Source organism: Ascaphus truei, unplaced genomic scaffold (genome assembly GCF_040206685.1).
Source record: "Ascaphus truei isolate aAscTru1 unplaced genomic scaffold, aAscTru1.hap1 HAP1_SCAFFOLD_643, whole genome shotgun sequence".
Taxonomy (NCBI): domain Eukaryota; kingdom Metazoa; phylum Chordata; class Amphibia; order Anura; family Ascaphidae; genus Ascaphus; species Ascaphus truei.
Genome location: NW_027456976.1, coordinates 168,610 through 187,989, shown reverse-complemented (window position 1 = coordinate 187,989; position 19,380 = coordinate 168,610). Strand labels below are relative to the sequence as shown.

The 19,380-nt window shown below is 43.8% G+C and overlaps 3 long non-coding RNA genes across 3 annotated transcripts; all 3 read left to right on the top strand.

Moving 5' to 3' along the window:
* Positions 1–276: 276 nt before the first annotated feature.
* On the top strand, positions 277–4,213 carry LOC142485846 (uncharacterized). The gene is made up of 3 exons (XR_012798720.1): positions 277–381; positions 2,984–3,103; positions 4,124–4,213. It is a non-coding gene; the product is annotated as an uncharacterized LOC142485846 (long non-coding RNA).
* Positions 4,214–7,004: 2,791 nt separating this feature from the next.
* Positions 7,005–10,812, top strand: LOC142485841 (uncharacterized). Its single transcript, XR_012798715.1, has 3 exons — positions 7,005–7,106; positions 9,498–9,619; positions 10,638–10,812. It is a non-coding gene; the product is annotated as an uncharacterized LOC142485841 (long non-coding RNA).
* A 2,737-nt stretch (positions 10,813–13,549) lies between these two features.
* Positions 13,550–17,740, top strand: LOC142485847 (uncharacterized). The gene is made up of 3 exons (XR_012798721.1): positions 13,550–13,608; positions 16,529–16,648; positions 17,669–17,740. It is a non-coding gene; the product is annotated as an uncharacterized LOC142485847 (long non-coding RNA).
* The last annotated feature ends 1,640 nt before the right edge of the window (positions 17,741–19,380 follow it).

The window sequence follows — 19,380 nt, the reverse complement described above, 5'->3', positions numbered from 1 at the left end:
TGCCTTAATATGGGCTTATCCATATATGTTCATCCACGTCACTAATGTGATGCCCGCACTGTTGCGGAGCTGGTACTTACGACGCGCACTTATTGTTTTATCAGTACTGCGTACCTGACTCTACCGGCCTACTTTCAACACTAGTACAATAAGTGCTTCACTACGAGTGAGTGGGGAATATTGGCATCACACAGTCACTGTTGAATATGCCATTCAATCCATTTTGAAAATAGTAATGCAATGTGGTTTTGTTTTGTTTGCTTTTTGCAGTAATGAAGAATGGATAAGTTATATTAAAATTAAATTGGAGGGGAACTGGATTCAGCATTTCATCATGAACTCTGCACTTGTGAGAATTTACCTTCTTGAATGCCCTGACAGGTACACGCAACTTTAAGACTATAATCTGCTGTGCAAGCTTTCGTGCTATACCTCCCCCTCAGGTTTTGATTTATACATTTGCTCCCTCAAGTCATGTCCTCTAATATTTGAAAGCTCTCTCCTAGCATTTTCTCTCTACCACAGAACGTCATCCCAATGTAACCTCTCTCTTGTTCTCTCTGCTTGCTGTTTCCTCACTCCTCTGTTAAACTTTTCTAATTTCTCTAACTTCCACACTCCTGCTTTTATCCACATGTTCTCCTCTTTCCTTCCCCTACCTTTGCATGTGTCTACACACTGCACCATTTGTACAGACCTCTATTGCAGCTATTTCTGCACTGCTCAATGAAAAGCACTCATGTACATCCTATTCTCTGCGCCCCCTCTCTCTGCGCCCCCTCTCTCTCTGCACCCCTCTCTCTCTGCGCCCCCTCTCTCTCTGCGCCCCCTCTCTCTCTGCGCCCCCTCTCTCTCTGCGCCCCCTCTCTCTCTGCGCCCCCTCTCTCTCTGCGCCCCCTCTCTCTCTGCGCCCCCTCTCTCTCTGCGCCCCCTCTCTCTCTGCGCCCCCTCTCTCTCTGCGCCCCCTCTCTCTCTGCGCCCCCTCTTTCTGCGCCCCCTCTCTCTGCGCCCCCTCTCTCTGCGCCTATCTGTCTCATTCTCTCTACGTCCCTCTCTCTCTACATAGAGCTATCTCTGGCTCTCTCTACACCTATCTCTGTGTCTCCTTCTATGTTTGCTGATGTGTGGGATATCTCTTATAATCTTGAACCTGCTCATATACACATCGGGTCTCCCTGCCTCTGCCTCCCTGCTAAGAGTGTTAACCTATCTAATGTAATCCACATTCCTTTCCTTACTTTTCTCTTCCCTTCTCCTATGCCCTCTGGAATGTCCGTTCTCTGACTAACAAGGCTCTAGTTGTACATGACCTCTTCTGCTCTCATCATTCACAATCAGTCATTCCCCTCACCCCATCTTACCTGTCCCACTGATTTTCCTCTGCTTAATTAAACTCTCCTCTGACATCTACTCTAACCTCTCTGCTCTCTCTCTCTCTCTCTTTCTGCTTAAACTGACAATCTTATTAACTCTTACAATGCTATCCTCTATATGCCCCTTCAAGCTCTGACACACTCGTCCCTCTAACCCACACCCTTGGCTAAATTCCCAAACATGTTCATCACACTTCCACTCGCTGTTCTTAATGCCTATGAAGGAAATCTCACACTTGATGTTTGATTTTTCTACAGTAAAAATGTCTCCAGTCCTGTATAAAGCTGCTCTCTGGGGCCAAACCACACTACTTTTTTTTCCACATTCATCAACACACAAATTTAATTTACGCTGTCTTTTTTCCCCTGTATTTGACTCCCTCCACTAACCTTCTTCTCACACTTGCCATCCTTCCTTCACTTCTCCTCAAGCATTTGACTACTTCAGAGGCAAGGTGGATGCCACCCACAAGGAGATTCCTTCTGTCCCTTCCCCCTTCTCTCCTTCTACCTAATTCTCCTTCTGCATTTGACTCCTTTTCTTCTCTTACAGAGCTGGAAGCTAATCATCTTCTCTTCTCCCTCTACCACATGCCCTCTAGATCGTATCCCCTCACACCTTACTGCATCTCTTAGTCCCCACTCTCACCCACATCTTCAAGTCCTCCCTATTCTCTGGCTCTTTACCCTCTTACTTTAAGCCTGTAGTGGTCACCCTTTTCTCAGAAACAACCTACACCCTATGTGCCTTACTAACTACCGCCCTATATCCCTCCTGCTGTTTGTCTCCTAATTGCTAGAATGTCAACATTCTTAAATCACATGCCCTCCTGGATCCTTTACAACCTGCCTTTCGTACAGCTCGTTCTACAGACTGTGCTTAAAGCAAATTCCCAAGGTCACTTTTCCCTACTAATCCTACTTGATCTATCTGCTGCGTTTGATGCTCTCAATCACTCTCCTCCTTCATATTCTAAACTCTCTCTTGGTATCCGTAACACAGTTCTATCCTGGTTTTCATCATAACTTTCCTGTCACACATTCTCCATCTCTGTTGCTAACATGTCTTCGTCTTCTATTGATCTGTCTGTGGGTATACATCAGGGCTCTGTTCTGAGATCTCTCTTTCTCTCTACATACTATCATTTGGTGACCTCATCAACTCTTTGTGACAATCCTATAAATAACAAATACAAATATCAGGTCATGGGAATAAGTGATTTGGACATAAAAGTAACATTTCGGAAGTGTGGACAACTAATACATCTTGTAGATTGCCTTTACAGTGTGATGTCATTGATTCAGTAGATTGTGTGCAGACCAGGACTGCAGTACAGTGTCACTCACATGGATGACTTGCGTGGTAGAAGCTCAAGAACAAGGATGTCAAACTCCAGTCCTCGAGGGCAGCAAACAGGCCAGGTTTTCAGGATATCCCTACTGAAAACCTGGCCTGTTTGGGACCCTCGAGGACTGGAGTTTGACATGCATGCTCTAGAAGGAGCACAGCTGTGGGTGGGAGGTGGATTTGCTTTGCATCAAATGGTTTGGAGCAAGGTTTATTGTATGTATTATCATAATAACAATGCAATGCTTAACTTTTATTTCAGGAGGGATGACTGCAGAACAGAAGTGAATATTGAAGCCATGTGTTCCTTTTCTTGCAAAAGAGAAAATTTGAAGGACAGTTGAAGAGAAGGAAAATTACTACACAGAGACAGATAAGCAATGTGTATATTTCTCATTTACCATTTAGTATTTGTCGTTTTATTGACTCCACACAATCCGGCTGCTACGGGTTTCACATTGAATATTTTCATCTCTACTCTACCCCTTCCTGTGATCTGAACCATGCAAGTTTTCGTTGATTCAATACATCATGAGTAGAGGGTGGCTACAGTATGAAGTAAAGACCCAAGGACCACATCTACTACCATTCATAACAAGAACATGTGCAGTAGCGCACAGCTGCAGTTCTATGTGATTGTTATGAAAGGTTGAGGTGGTTCAATTCTATGAATCTGGAGTGGGATGGATCCTGTTTGCATCATATGGTTTCATCTAGGCCAGTAGATTATATAACTCTCAGTACAGGTTACACATGGCATCAGTATTAGTGATTTAAAGAGGAGGAAAGCTTCAATGTGGAGAACAAAGCCAAGTAATGTTGAAGTTACTCCTTTTACCATTTACTTGGTCAGTCTGTACTGTCTACTCTCCACACAGCTGCTAAGGATCTTCCATTTTAAATACTTTCACCTCCTATTCTGCACTGCTTTGCTGCCCATTATTCAGAGATGCGTTCCAGTCATGTTTAGCACTCTGAATCTCTCTGCAGTCATTGGTTCAGCACATCATGGGTAGAGCATGGCTACAGATACAGCAAGCTATTATTATTTTACCGGCTGATCACCCATAATATTGCATTAAAACATAGAATATCACTTAATTTCCAAAAGATTCAGTGATGCTGATAATGCAGAATCTCACAACATTTCCCATCATAATGCCATAATGCACAAGTGGGAGAAATAATCCTTGCTATATCTGTACATTGTGTGACGTATTACCTCAATGACCAATGAGAGCAAGTACATCTTCTGTATAGAGCGGCTGTGTTATGATGCAGTTATTGATCATCATTGACATAATCACAAGAATCTTATGCAAAGGGAAATTGTCCGCAGCGAAGTGAGATTTCAGCCCCCAAACGTCTGTAATATTAATGCAATGTCTTACTTTTGTTGCAGTGAACACTGAAGAGACGGATCTACTACAACACTGTACAGAATGAGCATACGCTACAAGCAGCAAAATGATCTTGCAGTTGACAGTATGTTGTTCTGGTAATGTGCACAATTATTATTTATGGGCTACACACCACAGTGCTGGACATATTCTGTTAACTTCAACTCTACTCCTAACATGGAGATGTCTTCCTGGTGTTACTGATTCAGTACATCATATGCACAGTGTGGTTATGATATGATGGATTGATTTAATGAACCCACCAACCAATGATGACATCTGCATCATCTTCTGTAAAGTGCAGCTACAGCATGATATTATCAGCATTTGGTGCGGTATAATCAGAGGTATCTATGTGCTTTTGTGCCTGTTTTAAGTCCTCCAGCTTAACGCCCCTACACCTCCCACTACACAGGCATACTTACTTATGCATACACTGACATCTGGCATACCTACACACACCCCAGGGCCACTTCCTTCCCCTGATGTCAGGGAGAGGATGGGCATGCAGAGTGCAGTAAGTCTCCACGTTACTCTGGCCAACAGTCTTGGCCTACCTCCAGCATCTGTCACCCACAACATCTGTTCCCTCCTTGTAAAGTGCTGAACTATCTCACCTGGGTCAGTGCTATAGCTGATCACAGTGCCCGATCAGGATGTCACTGTGACAGGCAGCAGTGCAGATTGACCGGTCAATCAATGCAGTGCCGCAACATATGCACTAAATGAGATTTCCGTGCCCCCAGTCCGGTTACTCCCTGGGCAGTGACCCTGCTCACACCCTCCCCTAGTTCCACCTCTGATCACAATTATCTCTCTTGGAGAGTGTAGCAAATTGGAGTTGGGGGAATCTCACCTCTGCCATGCATGGTCACAATCTGGGCACAGGACCCAAATAGTGGGCAATGTGGCACTTCTTACAGTAGAGAATAAGTAACTTTATTCTTTACTTGTGTATTAAGGACCTTATTTGCATTAAATTCAGTCCACATGGGACCAAGACTTTCTGGCTTACTGAACAAAGTGGAATTGTTTCGTAGAGGGTGGAGAATTGTATTTTATCTGAAATTACCCCCTCTGCACAAAATACAAACAATTATACCCATACAAGTACCTTGTGGAAGTTGTTGCCCTCTATCTTCCTGTGGTCTCTCCCTGTTTCTCACCGTGCCTCCTCCCATTTCCTTGCACCTCTGCGTCTCCGCATATATCCCTATACTCAGAGCCGGCTCCGGTCAGTGACATGGGATGCCCAAATATGAGCATACCCATATATGGGCATCCATGCCACTGACCGGAGCCCGCTCTGTTGCGGATATGGAGAGAGACTGGGAGATTTACATCCCCTTATAATTCATATGGTGCATAGTACCGGCACGTATTGTTTTACCGGTACTGTGTACCTTCCTACTTTCACACTGGTACAGTATATGCTGCAGTGGGACTGAGAGGGATATATTGGTAACACATAGTCATTGTTGGGGGAATTCAATCCATTTTGAAAATAGTAATGAAATGTTTTTTACTTTTCTTTTTTTTCAGTAATGAAGAATGAAACATTTCTGTTAAAATTGAATTGGAGGTGAACTGGATTCATCATCAACTCTGCACCAGTGTGAATTGATGTTCTTTAATGTTCTGATAAGGTACATGCAACATCTCTTCCTCAACCCCTGCACCACTCTCTGCCTCTTGCCTCTCTCTCTCCACCTCCCTGCTAAGCGTATTAACCCATCTAATGTAATCCACATTCCATGTCTCACTTTACTCTTCACTTCTCACGTGCCCTCTGGAATGACTGCTCTCTGACTAACAAGGTCTATTTGTACATGACCTCTTCTGCTCTCATCCACCACCTCTCATTCCCCTCACCCCTTTCCTACTCGATACCTCAGCTTAATTGAACTCTCTCCTCTGACATCTACCCTTATCTCTAACCTCTCCTCACTTTCTGCTTAAACTAACTATCTTGTTAACTTTTACAATGCTATCATCTCCTCCTCCTCCCTCCTCCTCCTCCCTCCTCCATCATATATATGCCCCTTCTAGGCTCTGACACACTCATCCCTCTAAGGCCATGATTATCATGGGCACATGCTTGGTCATCCACAGTGTGTGCGAGCGATGCAGAGCCGCCTCGGACCTCAGTGCAGGGATTGCTGCATACCCCCAGCATCTGTCACCCACAAACAATACACACACTAATACTCCCCACAATACACACTATAATACCTCCTCAATACTAATCTCCCCAATAATATTATAGCTCCAAACACAATATACACAACACCCTTACACAAGATACACAATCTAGTACTCTCCTCTGCACCTCTACACACAATATAATACTCCCACACACACAATATACACACTACCCTCCTACCCCCATAAAATACAACCAATAATACACACACACTTTGTGGATGTTGGGACCAGCTCCCGGCATGCACCAGTGAAAGAGAGAGGCCCGCAGAAGCTCGGAAGAACTCCCTCCATCCGTGCCTTCCTCCGTTTCACATCTTCTCCCTGTCTCTCTCCCTCCCTTTCCTTGCATCTCCCTGCGTCTTTACGTATACCCAGTCAGTGACGGCTCTGGTCACGTGATGCCTTAATATGGGCTTATCCATATATGTTCATCCACGTCACTAATGTGATGCCCGCACTGTTGCGGAGCTGGTACTTACGACGGGCACTTATTGTTTTATCAGTACTGCGTACCTGACTCTACCGGCCTACTTTCAACACTAGTACAATATGTGCTTCACTACGAGTGAGTGGGGAATATTGGCATCACACAGTCACTGTTGAATATGCCATTCAATCCATTTTGAAAATAGTAATGCAATGTGGTTTTGTTTTGTTTGCTTTTTGCAGTAATGAAGAATGGAAAAGTTATATTAAAATTAAATTGGAGGGGGACTAGATTCAGCATTTCATCATGAACTCTGCACTTGTGAGAATTTAACTTCTTGAATACCCTGACAGGTACACGCAACATTAAGACTATAATCTGCTGTGCAAGCTTTCGTGCTATACCTCCCCCTCAGGTTTTGATTTATACATTTGCTGCCTCAATTCATGTCCTCTAATATTTGAAAGCTCTCTCCTAGCATTTTCTCTTTACCACAGAACGTCATCCCAATGTAACCTCTCTCTTGTTCTTTCTGCTTGCTGTTTCCTCACTCCTCTGTTAAACTTTTCTAATTTCTCTAACTTCCACACTCCTGCTTTTATCCACATGTTCTCCTCTTTCCTTCCCCTACCTTTGCATGTGTCTACACACTGCACCATTTGTACAGACCTCTATTGCAGCTATTTCTGCACTGCTCAATGAAAAGCACTCTTTAATATCCTATTCTCTGTGCCCCCTCTCTCTGCGCCCCCTCTTTTGGCGCCTCCTCTCTCTGCGCCCCCTCTCTCTGCGCCTATCTGTCTCATTCTCTCTACGTCCCTCTCTCTCTACATAGAGCTATCTCTGTCTCTCTCTACACCTATCTCTGTGTCTCCTTCTATGTTTGCTGATGTGTGGGATATCTCTTATAATCTTGAACCTGCTCATATACACATCGGGCCTCCCTGCCTCTGCCTCCCTGCTAAGAGTGTTAACCTATCTAATGTAATCCACATTCCTTTCCTTACTTTTCTCTTCCCTTCTCCTATGCCATCTGGAATGCCCGTTCTCTGACTAACAAGGCTCTAGTTGTACATGACCTCTTCTGCTCTCATCATTCACAATCAGTCATTCCCCTCACCCCATCTTACCTGTCCCACTGATTTTCCTCTGCTTAATTAAACTCTCCTCTGACATCTACTCTAACCTCTCTCTCTCTTTCCGCTTAAACTAACAATCTTATTAACTCTTACAATGCTATCCTCCTATCTATATGCCCCCTCTAGGCTCTGACACACTTGTCCCTCTAGCCCACACCCTTGGCTAAATTCCCAAACATGTTCATCACACTTCCACTCGCTGTTCTTAATGCCTATGAAGGAAATCACACAATTGATATTTGATTTTTCTACAGTAAAAATGTCTCCAGTCCTGTATAAAGCTGCTCTCTGGGGCCAAACCACACTACTTTTTTTTCACATTCATCAACACTCAAATTTAATTTACGCTGTCTTTTTTTCCCTGTATTTGACTCCCTCCACTAACCTTCTCCTCACACTTGCCATCCTTCCTTCACTTCTCCTCAAGCATTTGACTACTTCAGAGGCAAGGTGGATGCCACCCACAAGGAGATTCCTTCTGTCCCTTCCCCCTTCTCTCCTTCTACCTAATTCTCCTTCTGCATTTGACTCCTTTTCTTCTCTTACAGAGCTGGAAGCTAATCATCTTCTCTTCTCCCTCTACCACATGCCCTCTAGATCGTATCCCCTCACACCTTACTGCATCTCTTAGTCCCCACTCTCACCCACATCTTCAATTCCTCCCTATTCTCTGGCTCTTTACCCTCTTACTTTAAGCCTGTAGTGGTCACCCTTTTCTCAGAAACAACCTACACCCTATGTGCCTTACTAACTACCGCCCTGTATCCCTCCTGCTGTTTGTCTCCTAATTGCTAGAATGTCAACATTCTTAAATCACATTCCCTCCTGGATCCTTTACAACCTGCCTTTCGTACAGCTCGTTCTACAGACTGTGCTTAAAGCAAATTCCCAAGGTCACTTTTCCCTACTAATCCTACTTGATCTATCTGCTGCGTTTGATGCTCTCAATCACTCTCCTCCTTCATATTCTAAACTCTCTCTTGGTATCCGTAACACAGTTCTATCCTGGTTTTCATCATAACTTTCCTGTCACACATTCTCCATCTCTGTTGCTAACATGTCTTCGTCTTCTATTGATCTGTCTGTGGGTATACATCAGGGCTCTGTTCTGATATCTCTCTTTCTCTCTACATACTATCATTTGGTGACCTCATCAACTCTTTGTGACAATCCTATAAATAACAAATACAAATATCAGGTCATGGGAATAAGTGATTTGGACATAAAAGTAACATTTCGGAAGTGTGGACAACTAATACATCTTGTAGATTGCCTTTACAGTGTGATGTCATTGATTCAGTAGATTGTGTGCAGACCAGGACTGCAGTACAGTGTCACTCACATGGATGACTTGCGTGGTAGAAGCTCAAGAACAAGGATGTCAAACTCCAGTCCTCGAGGGCAGCAAACAGGCCAGGTTTTCAGGATATCCCTACTGAAAACCTGGCCTGTTTGGGACCCTCGAGGACTGGAGTTTGACATGCATGCTCTAGAAGGAGCACCGCTGTGGGTGGGAGGTGGATTTGCTTTGCATCAAATGGTTTGGAGCAAGGTTTATTGTATGTATTATCATAATAACAATGCAATGCTTAACTTTTATTTCAGGAGGGATGACTGCAGAACAGAAGTGAATATTGAAGCCATGTGTTCCTTTTCTTGCAAAAGAGAAAATTTGAAGGACAGTTGAAGAGAAGGAAAATTACTACACCGAGACAGATAAGCAATGTGTATATTTCTCATTTACCATTTAGTATTTGTCGTTTTATTGACTCCACACAATCCGGCTGCTACGGGTTTCACATTGAATATTTTCATCTCTACTCTACCCCTTCCTGTGATCTGAACCATGCAAGTTTTCGTTGATTCAATACATCATGAGTAGAGGGTGGCTACAGTATGAAGTAAAGACCCAAGGACCACATCTACTACCATTCATAACAAGAACATGTGCAGTAGCGCACAGCTGCAGTTCTATGTGATTGTTATGAAAGGTTGAGGTGGTTCAATTCTATGAATCTGGAGTGGGATGGATCCTGTTTGCATCATATGGTTTCATCTAGGCCAGTAGATTATATAACTCTCAGTACAGGTTACACATGGCATCAGTATTAGTGATTTAAAGAGGAGGAAAGCTTCAATGTGGAGAACAAAGCCAAGTAATGTTGAAGTTACTCCTTTTACCATTTACTTGGTCAGTCTGTACTGTCTACTCCCCACACAGCTGCTAAGGGTCTTCCATTTTAAATACTTTCACCTCCTATTCTGCACTGCTTTGCTGCCCATTATTCAGAGATGCGTTCCAGTCATGTTTACCACTCTGAATCTCTCTGCAGTCATTGGTTCAGCACATCATGGGTAGAGCATGGCTACAGATACAGCAAGCTATTATTATTTTACCGGCTGATCATCCATAATATTGCATTAAAACATAGAATATCACTTAATTTCCAAAAGATTCAGTGATGCTGATAATGCAGAATCTCACAACATTTCCCATCATAATGCCATAATGCACCAGAGGAAGAAATAATCCTTGCTATATCTGTACATTGTGTGACGTATTACCTCCATGACCATTGAGAGCAAGTACATCTTCTGTATAGAGCGGCTGTGTTATGATGTAGTTATTGATCATCATTGACATAATCACAAGAATCTTATGCAAAGGGAAATTGTCCGCAGCGAAGTGAGATTTCAGCCCCCAAACGTCTGTAATATTAATGCAATGTCTTACTTTTGTTGCAGTGAACACTGAAGAGATGGATCTACTACAACACTGCACAGGACGAGCATACACTACAAGCAGCAAAATGATCTTGCAGTTGACAGTATGTTGTTCTGGTAATGTGCACAATTATTATTTATGGGCTACACACCACAGTGCTGGACATATTCTGTTAACTTCAACTCTACCCCTAACATGGAGATGTCTTCCTGGTGTTACTGATTCAGTACATCATATGCACAATGTGGCTATGATATGATGGATTGATTTAATGAACCCACCAACAACTGATGACATCTGCATCATCTTCTGTAAAGTGCAGCTACAGCATGATATTATCAGCATTTGGTGCGGTATAATCAGAGGTATCTATGTGCTTTTGTGCCTGGTTTAAGTCCTCCAGATTAACGCCCCTACACCTCCCACTCCACAGGCATACTTACTTATGCATACACTGTCATCTGGCATACCTACACACACCCCAGGGCCACTTCCTTCCCCTGATGTCAGGGAGAGGATGGGCATGCAGAGTGCAGTAAGTCTCCACATTACTCTGGCCAACAGTCTTGGCCTACCCCCAGCATCTGTCACCCACAACATCTGTTCCCTCCTTGTAAAGTGCTGAACTATCTCACCTGGGTCAGTGCTATAGCTGATCACAGTGCCCGATCATGATGTCACTGTGACAGGCAGCAGTGCAGATTGACCGGTCAATCAATGCAGTGCCGCAACATATGCACTAAATGAGATTTCCGTGCCCCCAGTCAGGTAACTCCCTGGGCAGCGACCCTGCTCACCCACTCCCCTAGTTCCACCTCTGATCACAATTATCTCTCTTGGAGAGTGTAGCAAATTGGAGTTGGGGGAATCTCACCTCTGCCATGCATGGTCACAATCTGGGCACAGGACCCAAATAGTGGGCAATGTGGCACTTCTTACAGTAGAGAATAAGTAACTATATTCTTTACTTGTGTATTAAGGACCTTATTTGCATTAAATTCAGTCCACATGGGACCAAGACTTTCTGGCTTACTGAACAAAGTGGAATTGTTTCGTAGAGGGTGGAGAATTGTATTTTATCTGAAATTACCCCCTCTGCACAAAATACAAACAATTATACCCATACAAGTACCTTGTGGAAGTTGTTGCCCTCTATCTTCCTGTGGTCTCTCCCTGTTTCTCACCGTGCCTCCTCCCATTTCCTTGCACCTCTGCGTCTCCGCATATATCCCTATACTCAGAGCCGGCTCCGGTCAGTGACATGGGATGGCCAAATATGAGCATACCCATATATGGGCATCCATGCCACTGACCGGAGCCCGCTCTGTTGCGGATATGGAGAGAGACTGGGAGATTTACATCCCCTTATAATTCATATGGTGCATAGTACCGGCACGTATTGTTTTACCGGTACTGTGTACCTTCCTACTTTCACACTGGTACAGTATATGCTGCAGTGGGACTGAGAGGGATATATTGGTAACACATAGTCATTGTTGGGGGAACTCAATCCATTTTGAAAATAGTAATGCAATGTTTTTTACTTTTCTTTTTTTTCAGTAATGAAGAATGAAAAATTTCTGTTAAAATTGAATTGGAGGTGAACTGGATTCATCATCAACTCTGCACCAGTGTGAATTGATGTTCTTTAATGTTCTGATAAGGTACATGCAACATCTCTTCCTCAACCCCTGCACCACTCTCTGCCTCTTGCCTCTCTCTCTCCACCTCCCTGCTAAGCGTATTAACCCATCTAATGTAATCCACATTCCATGTCTCACTTTACTCTTCACTTCTCACGTGCCCTCTGGAATGTCTGCTCTCTGACTAACAAGGTCTATTTGTACATGACCTCTTCTGCTCTCATCATCCACCACCTCTCATTCCCCTCACCCCTGTCCTACTCGATACCTCAGCTTAATTGAACTCTCTCCTCTGACATCTACCCTTATCTCTAACCTCTCCTCACTTTCTGCTTAAACTAACTATCTTGTTAACTTTTACAATGCTATCATCTCCTCCCTCCTCCATCATATATATGCCCCTTCTAGGCTCTGACACACTCATCCCTCTAAGGCCATGATTATCATGGGCACATGCTTGGTCGTCCACAGTGTGTGCGAGCGATGCAGAGCCGCCTCGGACCTCAGTGCAGGGATTGCTGCATACCCCCAGCATCTGTCACCCACAAACAATACACACACTAATACTCCCCACAATACACACTATAATACCTCCTCAATACTAATCTCCCCAATAATATTATAGCTCCAAACACAATATACACAACACCCTTACACAAGATACACAATCTAGTACTCTCCTCTGCACCTCTACACACAATATAATACTCCCACACACACAATATACACACTACCCTCCTACCCCCATAAAATACAACCAATAATACACACATACTTTGTGGATGTTGGGACCAGCTCCCAGCATGCACCAGTGAAAGAGAGAGGCCCGCAGAAGCTCGGAAGAACTCCCTCTCTCCATCCGTGCCTTCCTCCGTTTCACATCTTCTCCCTGTCTCTCTCCCTCCCTTTCCTTGCATCTCCCTGCGTCTTTACGTATACCCAGTCAGTGACGGCTCTGGTCACGTGATGCCTTAATATGGGCTTATCCATATATGTTCATCCACGTCACTAATGTGATGCCCGCACTGTTGCGGAGCTGGTACTTACGACGGGCACTTATTGTTTTATCAGTACTGCATACCTGACTCTACCGGCCTTCTTTCAACACTAGTACAATATGTGCTTCACTACGAGTGAGTGGGGAATATTGGCATCACACAATCACTGTAGAATATGCCATTCAATCCATTTTGAAAATAGTAATGCAATGTGGTTTTGTTTTGTTTGCTTTTTGCAGTAATGAAGAATGGAAAAGTTATATTAAAATTAAATTGGAGGGGAACTAGATTCAGCATTTCATCATGAACTCTGCACTTGTGAGAATTTAACTTCTTGAATACCCTGACAGGTACACGCAACATTAAGACTATAATCTGCTGTGCAAGCTTTCGTGCTATACCTCCCCCTCAGGTTTTGATTTATACATTTGCTCCCTCAATTCATGTCCTCTAATATATGAAAGCTCTCTCCTAGCATTTTCTCTTTACCACAGAACGTCATCCCAATGTAACCTCTCTCTTGTTCTTTCTGCTTGCTGTTTCCTCACTCCTCTGTTAAACTTTTCTAATTTCTCTAACTTCCACACTCCTGCTTTTATCCACATGTTCTCCTCTTTCCTTCCCCTACCTTTGCATGTGTCTACACACTGCACCATTTGTACAGACCTCTATTGCAGCTATTTCTGCACTGCTCAATGAAAAGCACTCATGTACATCCTATTCTCTGCGCCCCCTCTCTCTGCGCCCCCTCTCTCTCTGCACCCCTCTCTCTCTGCGCCCCCTCTCTCTCTGCGCCCCCTCTCTCTCTGCGCCCCCTCTCTCTCTGCGCCCCCTCTCTCTCTGCGCCCCCTCTCTCTCTGCGCCCCCTCTCTCTCTGCGCCCCCTCTTTCTGCGCCCCCTCTCTCTGCGCCCCCTCTCTCTGCGCCTATCTGTCTCATTCTCTCTACGTCCCTCTCTCTCTACATAGAGCTATCTCTGGCTCTCTCTACACCTATCTCTGTGTCTCCTTCTATGTTTGCTGATGTGTGGGATATCTCTTATAATCTTGAACCTGCTCATATACACATCGGGTCTCCCTGCCTCTGCCTCCCTGCTAAGAGTGTTAACCTATCTAATGTAATCCACATTCCTTTCCTTACTTTTCTCTTCCCTTCTCCTATGCCCTCTGGAATGTCCGTTCTCTGACTAACAAGGCTCTAGTTGTACATGACCTCTTCTGCTCTCATCATTCACAATCAGTCATTCCCCTCACCCCATCTTACCTGTCCCACTGATTTTCCTCTGCTTAATTAAACTCTCCTCTGACATCTACTCTAACCTCTCTGCTCTCTCTCTCTCTCTTTCTGCTTAAACTGACAATCTTATTAACTCTTACAATGCTATCCTCTATATGCCCCTTCAAGCTCTGACACACTCGTCCCTCTAACCCACACCCTTGGCTAAATTCCCAAACATGTTCATCACACTTCCACTCGCTGTTCTTAATGCCTATGAAGGAAATCTCACACTTGATGTTTGATTTTTCTACAGTAAAAATGTCTCCAGTCCTGTATAAAGCTGCTCTCTGGGGCCAAACCACACTACTTTTTTTTCCACATTCATCAACACACAAATTTAATTTACGCTGTCTTTTTTCCCCTGTATTTGACTCCCTCCACTAACCTTCTTCTCACACTTGCCATCCTTCCTTCACTTCTCCTCAAGCATTTGACTACTTCAGAGGCAAGGTGGATGCCACCCACAAGGAGATTCCTTCTGTCCCTTCCCCCTTCTCTCCTTCTACCTAATTCTCCTTCTGCATTTGACTCCTTTTCTTCTCTTACAGAGCTGGAAGCTAATCATCTTCTCTTCTCCCTCTACCACATGCCCTCTAGATCGTATCCCCTCACACCTTACTGCATCTCTTAGTCCCCACTCTCACCCACATCTTCAAGTCCTCCCTATTCTCTGGCTCTTTACCCTCTTACTTTAAGCCTGTAGTGGTCACCCTTTTCTCAGAAACAACCTACACCCTATGTGCCTTACTAACTACCGCCCTATATCCCTCCTGCTGTTTGTCTCCTAATTGCTAGAATGTCAACATTCTTAAATCACATGCCCTCCTGGATCCTTTACAACCTGCCTTTCGTACAGCTCGTTCTACAGACTGTGCTTAAAGCAAATTCCCAAGGTCACTTTTCCCTACTAATCCTACTTGATCTATCTGCTGCGTTTGATGCTCTCAATCACTCTCCTCCTTCATATTCTAAACTCTCTCTTGGTATCCGTAACACAGTTCTATCCTGGTTTTCATCATAACTTTCCTGTCACACATTCTCCATCTCTGTTGCTAACATGTCTTCGTCTTCTATTGATCTGTCTGTGGGTATACATCAGGGCTCTGTTCTGAGATCTCTCTTTCTCTCTACATACTATCATTTGGTGACCTCATCAACTCTTTGTGACAATCCTATAAATAACAAATACAAATATCAGGTCATGGGAATAAGTGATTTGGACATACACTGGCGACACACTTTATTCGAGCTCGGCTAGTCCCACGAATTCTGGTATACCCGGGTGTATTGAGGTTTGTGACTGTTTTCTGCCCGAGTGCATTGAGGTATTTTCCATGCAGGGATTGAAGCATTTTATTCCCGCTGGCTGCAATACTGCACAGTATATATATATATACTGCATTACAATTCATGAATTTATGCCATCTGGTAGACACGCGAAGCATTGCAGCCTATTAAATCCTAATCATTATCATTTCACAGATCAGCCGCCCGTCAGCCAGGCATGAACCCAGGCTGGGAAGGCAAACGCAACGGGGCTTGTCAGAGGTGAGGAGCGGCGCATTCCAGGTATCTGCCAGGTACATACTGGGTATTTGCTCGAATAAAGTGTGTCGGTGCAGTAAAAGTAACATTTCGGAAGTGTGGACAACTAATACATCTTGTAGATTGCCTTTACAGTGTGATGTCATTGATTCAGTAGATTGTGTGCAGACCAGGACTGCAGTACAGTGTCACTCACATGGATGACTTGCGTGGTAGAAGCTCAAGAACAAGGATGTCAAACTCCAGTCCTCGAGGGCAGCAAACAGGCCAGGTTTTCAGGATAAACCTGGCCTGTTTGGGACCCTCGAGGACTGGAGTTTGACATGCATGCTCTAGAAGGAGCACAGCTGTGGGTGGGAGGTGGATTTGCTTTGCATCAAATGGTTTGGAGCAAGGTTTATTGTATGTATTATCATAATAACAATGCAATGCTTAACTTTTATTTCAGGAGGGATGACTGCAGAACAGAAGTGAATATTGAAGCCATGTGTTCCTTTTCTTGCAAAAGAGAAAATTTGAAGGACAGTTGAAGAGAAGGAAAATTACTACACAGAGACAGATAAGCAATGTGTATATTTCTCATTTACCATTTAGTATTTGTCGTTTTATTGACTCCACACAATCCGGCTGCTACGGGTTTCACATTGAATATTTTCATCTCTACTCTACCCCTTCCTGTGATCTGAACCATGCAAGTTTTCGTTGATTCAATACATCATGAGTAGAGGGTGGCTACAGTATGAAGTAAAGACCCAAGGACCACATCTACTACCATTCATAACAAGAACATGTGCAGTAGCGCACAGCTGCAGTTCTATGTGATTGTTATGAAAGGTTGAGGTGGTTCAATTCTATGAATCTGGAGTGGGATGGATCCTGTTTGCATCATATGGTTTCATCTAGGCCAGTAGATTATATAACTCTCAGTACAGGTTACACATGGCATCAGTATTAGTGATTTAAAGAGGAGGAAAGCTTCAATGTGGAGAACAAAGCCAAGTAATGTTGAAGTTACTCCTTTTACCATTTACTTGGTCAGTCTGTACTGTCTACTCTCCACACAGCTGCTAAGGATCTTCCATTTTAAATACTTTCACCTCCTATTCTGCACTGCTTTGCTGCCCATTATTCAGAGATGCGTTCCAGTCATGTTTAGCACTCTGAATCTCTCTGCAGTCATTGGTTCAGCACATCATGGGTAGAGCATGGCTACAGATACAGCAAGCTATTATTATTTTACCGGCTGATCACCCATAATATTGCATTAAAACATAGAATATCACTTAATTTCCAAAAGATTCAGTGATGCTGATAATGCAGAATCTCACAACATTTCCCATCATAATGCCATAATGCACAAGTGGGAGAAATAATCCTTGCTATATCTGTACATTGTGTGACGTATTACCTCAATGACCAATGAGAGCAAGTACATCTTCTGTATAGAGCGGCTGTGTTATGATGCAGTTATTGATCATCATTGACATAATCACAAGAATCTTATGCAAAGGGAAATTGTCCGCAGCGAAGTGAGATTTCAGCCCCCAAACGTCTGTAATATTAATGCAATGTCTTACTTTTGTTGCAGTGAACACTGAAGAGACGGATCTACTACAACACTGTACAGAATGAGCATACGCTACAAGCAGCAAAATGATCTTGCAGTTGACAGTATGTTGTTCTGGTAATGTGCACAATTATTATTTATGGGCTACACACCACAGTGCTGGACATATTCTGTTAACTTCAACTCTACTCCTAACATGGAGATGTCTTCCTGGTGTTACTGATTCAGTACATCATATGCACAGTGTGGTTATGATATGATGGATTGATTTAATGAACCCACCAACCAATGATGACATCTGCATCATCTTCTGTAAAGTGCAGCTACAGCATGATATTATCAGCATTTGGTGCGGTATAATCAGAGGTATCTATGTGCTTTTGTGCCTGTTTTAAGTCCTCCAGCTTAACGCCCCTACACCTCCCACTACACAGGCATACTTACTTATGCATACACTGACATCTGGCATACCTACACACACCCCAGGGCCACTTCCTTCCCCTGATGTCAGGGAGAGGATGGGCATGCAGAGTGCAGTAAGTCTCCACGTTACTCTGGCCAACAGTCTTGGCCTACCTCCAGCATCTGTCACCCACAACATCTGTTCCCTCCTTGTAAAGTGCTGAACTATCTCACCTGGGTCAGTGCTATAGCTGATCACAGTGCCCGATCAGGATGTCACTGTGACAGGCAGCAGTGCAGATTGACCGGTCAATCAATGCAGTGCCGCAACATATGCACTAAATGAGATTTCCGTGCCCCCAGTCAGGTTACTCCCTGGGCAGTGACCCTGCTCACACCCTCCCCTAGTTCCACCTCTGATCACAATTATCTCTCTTGGAGAGTGTAGCAAATTGGAGTTGGGGGAATCTCACCTCTGCCATGCATGGTCACAATCTGGGCACAGGACCCAAATAGTGGGCAATGTGGCACTTCTTACAGTAGAGAATAAGTAACTTTATTCTTTACTTGTGTATTAAGGACCTTATTTGCATTAAATTCAGTCCACATGGGACCAAGACTTTCTGGCTTACTGAACAAAGTGGAATTGTTTCGTAGAGGGTGGAGAATTGTATTTTATCTGAAATTACCCCCTCTGCACAAAATACAAACAATTATACCCATACAAGTACCTTGTGGAAGTTGTTGCCCTCTATCTTCCTGTGGTCTCTCCCTGTTTCTCACCGTGCCTCCTCCCATTTCCTTGCACCTCTGCGTCTCCGCATATATCCCTATACTCAGAGCCGGCTCCGGTCAGTGACATGGGATGCCCAAATATGAGCATACCCATATATGGGCATCCATGCCACTGACCGGAGCCCGCTCTGTTGCGGATATGGAGAGAGACTGGGAGATTTACATCCCCTTATAATTCATATGGTGCATAGTACCGGCACGTATTGTTTTACCGGTACTGTGTACCTTCCTACTTTCACACTGGTACAGTATATGCTGCAGTGGGACTGAGAGGGATATATTGGTAACACATAGTCATTGTTGGGGGAATTCAATCCATTTTGAAAATAGTAATGAAATGTTTTTTACTTTTCTTTTTTTTCAGTAATGAAGAATGAAACATTTCTGTTAAAATTGAATTGGAGGTGAACTGGATTCATCATCAACTCTGCACCAGTGTGAATTGATGTTCTTTAATGTTCTGATAAGGTACATGCAACATCTCTTCCTCAACCCCTGCACCACTCTCTGCCTCTTGCCTCTCTCTCTCCACCTCC